Raw genomic sequence first — 6136 nt, forward strand, 5'->3', positions numbered from 1 at the left:
AAGATAGAAATTCTAGTTTTCAAGACAGGGTCTCTCTGTGTAGCCCTTGCTGTCCTGGAACTTGCTCTGTAGACCAGGCTGGCATCAAGAGATCTGCCTACCTGTACCACCATGCCCAGCTATCTTTGGTATTATTAAAGCTATTGTTAGATATTATTTTCATTAGAAGACTATCCCATGGTCATAGATCGTGTAGAGAAGAACATTAGGAAAAAATAGCAGTGAGGATTTATGTGAGTATGGTTTTGCCTCAAATTTTTTTTTTTTTTTTTTTTTTTTTTTTTTTTTTTTTTTTTTTTTTGGTTTTTTGAGACAGGGTTTCTCTGTGTAGCTTTGCGCCTTTTCTGGAACTCGCTCTGTAGCCCAGGCTGGCCTCGAACTCAGAGATCCGCCTGCCTCTGCTTCCCGAGTCCTGGGATTAAAGGCATGTACCACCACTGCCCGGCTGCCTCAATAATTTCAGCAGGAATTGAGAAACCATATTGTGTTATTTGTTACGAAGTTCTATCAACCGAACAAACTAAAATGCAATTTTTGATACCAAGCATTCAAGCTTTGCCGGCAAGGATACCAACTATTTTAGAAGCAAAGTTGATGGACTCAAAGCCAGACCTGACACTGGTGGCTAGTACCACAAACTAAACATAGCAGCTGTTGAAGTTCGTATTTGGTGGCACTCAGAATCGCCAGAGCTATGAAACCTCACAATCTGCTGAGGATTTATTGTTGCCAGTGGCCAAAGACAGTAGTATTCAAGTTATGATCAGAGATGAATGTGTTACACAGTTGAGTGCAGTTTCTTTATCTAATGACACTGTCCACAGAAGAATGGATGACATGTCTGCTGACACTCGACCATGTAATCCAGGAAATTAAATCTTTATTTGTAATGTTTAGTATCTAACCTGATGAGTCTACAGATGTTGCAAACTGTTCAGTTACTAGTTTACATGAGGTATATTAATGATGGTGACTTTAAAGATTAGTTTCTTTTTTGCAATCCTCTTGAAACAGCAGCTGATGTATTTGACATGGTTCATTTCTGAAAGAGCATAAGATCTCATGGGAGAAGGTTCGTGGGATTTGCACAGATGGTGCTCCAGCTACGCTAGCACATCGATCTGGGTTTCAACACTTGGTACTGAATGAATCACCGAAAGTGATCGGAACTCACTGATTCATCAGCAATTATTAGCAATGAAGAGGCTGCAACCAGAGTTACAAGTAATGAAAGGCATCGTTAAGTTCCTTCAATTTTGTAAAGGTAAGCACTTTAATGAGTCAACTGTTTCCAAAACTGTGCAACGAATTGGATGTGCCAAACGAAGCTCTGCTATTTCACACCAAGGAAAAGTTGTATTTTGTTTGGTTTTTGTTTTTTGAGACAGGGTTTCTCTACATAGCCCTGGCTGTCCCAGAACTCGCTTTGTAGACCAGGCTAGCCTGGAACTCACGAGTTCTATCTGCTTTTGCCTCCTGGGTGCTGGGATTAAAAGTGTGCACCACCACAGACTTGCTAGAGAAAAAATGTTTTTTCAGCTTAGTGATGAACTCAAAATGTTTTTTAATCAGAAAGCGAGACCGAAGTTAGAACACTTTTCAACAGCAGTAAATGTGAATTACAGAAAATCACTTACTTGGTTGCCATCTTGAATGAGTTTAATTTATGACTGCAAGGACCAAATGCAACATGCCTCAGTTTGTCTGAAAAAAAATTCAATCATTCCAAATGAAATTTCAGCTATGGCAAAAAAAAAAAAAAAAAAAAAAAAAAAAAAAAAAAAAAAAAAAAAAAGGATGAAAATAAAATTTACGTGTTGCCTAATTTACCTGCTTTCTTTAAGGAACTTGAAATGACATTGAACCAGACAAAATGATGGCAATGATAATTTCTGTGAAAGAACACTTGTACATGCTTGCAGACGACGAGATTTCACCTTATTTTCCAAATCTGCCTGACCCCCCAGTTGCACTTGCCAGAAGCCCATTCACAGTCAAATTGAAGACGATCCTGAGACAGTATGAGAGAAATCCATTGAACAGTGATGCAGCGAAAACTGATTTCTTTCCGGTGCCGGTCACAAAATCCTGAATCAAGTGTTAGCCGTTGTACCCTGTCCTGCCGGAGACTGTTACATCTTCTTCCATTTCCACTAACATATCTTTGTGAAACAGGGTTTTTCAGCTTACTGGTTATCAAGTCTAAATACAGAGGTAGACTTGGGGAAGATCTTTGTGCTCTTGCAAAGACTGCCCTGAGAATCTTTCATCTGGTGAGAATGAAGCATCAGTCTCTCACTGAGGTTGGCTTTTTGCACATACAGCCACAAAATGTAGCACAGTAGTTTACTGTTGTTATGTTAAGACTTGGCCAGGCTACACCATGCTTCAAGGCAAAACTTCATTTATTTGTAATTAGAGCTAAATATCTCACACTATATAGCTATATATTGTTTTGTAATTAATCACTGTGCTTTAGTTATGTTCGATTTGTAACAATGAAAATAACATTCTGTGTATCAGATTTTACATTGCGATTCAAAATGGTAGCAAAATTACAGTTATGAAGTATCAGCGAAAATAATTTGATGTTTGGGGGTCACCACAGCATGAGGAACTGTATTAAAGGGGTGCAGCAGGAGGAAGGGTGAGGAGCACCGCCCTAGAGATTCTCTGATCCCTGCCTCTGCTGGGGCTAACTCACTGTCAATCCTCAGGGATCCTCAAAAGCCCCTCCTCCAGAATGTAGCCTCTTCTCTACATTACCATATTAAGTCTGAAATGTGACTGCCTCAGGGAAGGAAAACAGTTTGAACAATTTCTGTGGGTGTCAGGCCGCCAGCCACCGGCTCTGCATACCACTGGACATGACACAGTGGAGTGACTATGTTCTGGAAGCTATTTAGAACTGGGAGGAGGCAGGTGGATTTTCACTGCAAAGTGATTTGCTTAGCTAACATGCATGATGACTAAAAGTAAAGATGTAATCTGGACTTAGTAAAACTGACAGATTGGCCTCTGGCTTTGAGTGATTTTAATCTGCAACATGGAGAGTATGTATACTGTCGATGCTCTGTGTTATTTACAACTGCTTGCATGGTTTTGTCTCTGTGAGCTAGAATCTTGCCACTTGTCCTTCACTCCTCCTGAGTGGCTGGGACTACAAGTTTGTACACACCATGGTGGCTGCTTAGTTTAGTTGGCTAACCTAGGCACAAAAAAAGAAAGAGTGTATACCATACAAACAGTAACAAATTAAGTTTTCTCACGGTTTAGTAAGAAGGAAGAGTTTCAGTGCCCAGCATTGTTGGTCTTAACTAGGAAATTCAGAAATGATGTTGTATATGGACTATATGTGGTGAGTATTGGACTATATGCGGTGAGTTGTGGACTCTATGTGGTGAATATGGGACTATGTGGTGAATATACAATATTCACATAATAGTGCTGAAGCAGAGAGCGGCTGGAGTAGGTGCTTCTGAATTGCATCTGGAAAACAGCCTCCTGGGTAATCGTAGCCAGCATAATACCCATTCCTTCAGAGAAGCCAGGGGGTAAGTGCTGGAGGTTGGTGTATGTTTCAGGAAGGATGCGCCCTTGAGTGCACACAATATGCAAATGTTTGCCTAAAGTTCATATGTACATATGAAATGATGGGGGAAATCCCAACTAACTATATTCCCTAGCCAATAACATGGTTTTTTTGTTTTGTGGGGTTTGGGGTTTTTTTTTCCCACGGTTTTTATTAGTGTATAAATCTTTGTGTTGCTCTCGGGGCTGAGGAAACAAGATGAGGAAATTGATACAGCAACATGAACCTCACAGTAGGGAGTGTTTGGAGGATGGAGGTGATGGGTAGACAATGGATGGGTGGTCAGTGGTAGCCAGAAAACAAGTCCACTCCTAGACCAGGCAGGCCCTCTACAACATCATGTCTGTGATGCCAACTGTTGTTTAAACCTGAAAGAGCTAGCAATGACTGGGAAAGTCCCATTCTGACCTGAAGAAAGGTTCCTGTTCTTAGGCTGATAAAATGCCCCTCTGGGGTAAATGCATTTAAATGTCTTCTGGGTGCTGCTTGTCTGCCTATGCTGTTGGAGCAGTGTTGGGATTCAAACCCAGGACTCATCGACGCTAGGGAAGCATTCTAATACCGAGCCTTAACCTCTACTTTTAGCCTTATAGTGTGGAAAATGGGTTGTTTGCTTGGGGAAGGAAATCCCATGCATTAAACTGTTGCCCTAGAGTCTCATAAAGCCATGTTTAGACACGCACTGTCACCTGGGAAGACTTTGGACTCTGAGCACTGAAGAGGTAGACAGCTCAGTGTTAAGAGCACTTGCTGTCCTTCCTGGGGTCTTGGGTTCGGCTCCTAGAACCCACATCTTGTGTGTCACAACCGCCTGTAACCGGGACATCCGATGTCCTGGCCTCTGGGCACATGCACATACATAGATTCAGATACATACAGCTAAACCTCTTCTTTTTTATGTTGGATCCCTTGCCCTTTGCTTGTTTTGTCTCCGAGTCCTGCTTGAAATGGTGATGCAAGGGATAAACAGAACAAAATGCCAAGAAGAGGAAACAAACTGCATAATACATATGCACGTACTTTATGCCAGGTTGCTGGGGGCTGAAAGCAGGGCCTCACTGGTATGCAAACACTACTACAAAGCCACCTCCAAAAGGACCATTGAATATGAAAATATGACAAGAGGAGGAAGAGAACTCTACTGTAGGCACAGAGATCCCCAGTTTCCATTTACAGTGTGTGAGATTTTATCACCAGGCTGGGCTTGAACTCTCCATCTGCCTCAGTGCTGGGATTATAGGCAAGCCCAGTACAAATAAACATCCTCAAGCCCTACCCTAGACCCATAGAATGGGTGCGGTTCAGCAATTTCACACGTACGATGCAGAGTCAAATCCTGGCCAAAAAAAAAAAAAGGCCAAGTAGAAGGCAAAATAAGATGGACTGTGGTGGCCGCACGCCTTTAATTCCAGCACTGGGGAAGCAGAGGCAGGTGGATCTGAGTTTGAGGCCAGCCTGGTCTACAGAGCAAGTTCCAGGACAACTAGGGATATGCCCTGTCTCAAAAAACAAACAAAAAGACAGGATAAATTGGGACCTGATGCATGGCCTAGTTTGCTACCTATTTGAGCTGGTTGTGAATGGAATGAAGTCAGGTTAAGGACTTGCTCAAATGTTAATGAAATCCACTTTGGTCGCGTTAGCTGTCACTTCACATAAACATACGCATTTACAGTCACACATACATGCACACATACATACCATTGTATGAAGAACAGAGGGCCATTTGTGAAAGCCCCCGTTCTCTTCTTACACTAAATGTGTTCAGGCTCAGGCTTGGCAGCAAGCACCTTTACCCACTGAGCCAGCTTGCCAACCCATCCATAGTCAACCTAGAACTCTTTGAGCTAGACCAATCAGTGTACTCTGGGTAACCACCTTCTTAAAACTCCAGCTCTGGGGTTACATGTGCACACCTCCTGACTTCTAGGGGGCTAAGGGTCTGAATTCAGGTCCTCATACTTGCACAGCAGAGACTTTACCTATTGACCCATCACCCTGTCTATCCCTTACCTGTCATTTCTACCCAAACGAAAGCTACATGATTCTGGGAAGCCCCGGAAGACAACGTGGGGCAGAGACGTGGCTTTGGTAGTGACAGGCAGAGCAAGGTGAATCCTACACTGAAAACTTTCATCTAAAACGGAAGAGTTGAACACAGCTCCAGGGACACAAGGACAGAACGTGAGGAACTTCCTGGCCAAAGGAACTGGCAGGGACACCCAGAGGGTTTAATGATACAGTACGGGGAGGTCAAAGAGGAGAGTTTATTGTTTGTTTAGCCAGCATGCCTGATACGACAGTGGACAAGGACCAAGTGGATTTCCCCTTCGTATGAGCGAGCCATGGGGTGGCTCCCAGGTGGATGCAGCAGGGAGAGCCAGGGGAAGCTTACCAGCAACCAGTTGTCTCACCTCGGGTGTGACAGCCAGCCTGTTTGGCCGTGACCAGCCTAGGCGTTTGGTTCTAAAGTTCTGTGTCACAAGCTGATGCCCAATGCTAGTGTAGAGAAAGTTTGGAAGTGCCCGGCGGTGGTGTCACACA

The 6136-nt window shown here is 43.2% G+C and overlaps 1 long non-coding RNA gene across 1 annotated transcript; it reads left to right on the forward strand.

The window, feature by feature from the left end:
• The first annotated feature begins 378 nt into the window (after nucleotides 1–378).
• Nucleotides 379–4947, forward strand: LOC119086277. The gene is made up of 2 exons (XR_005089525.1): nucleotides 379–1264; nucleotides 1845–4947. It is a non-coding gene; the product is annotated as an uncharacterized LOC119086277 (long non-coding RNA).
• The last annotated feature ends 1189 nt before the right edge of the window (nucleotides 4948–6136 follow it).

Source organism: Peromyscus leucopus, chromosome 19 (genome assembly GCF_004664715.2).
Source record: "Peromyscus leucopus breed LL Stock chromosome 19, UCI_PerLeu_2.1, whole genome shotgun sequence".
NCBI lineage: Eukaryota > Metazoa > Chordata > Mammalia > Rodentia > Cricetidae > Peromyscus > Peromyscus leucopus.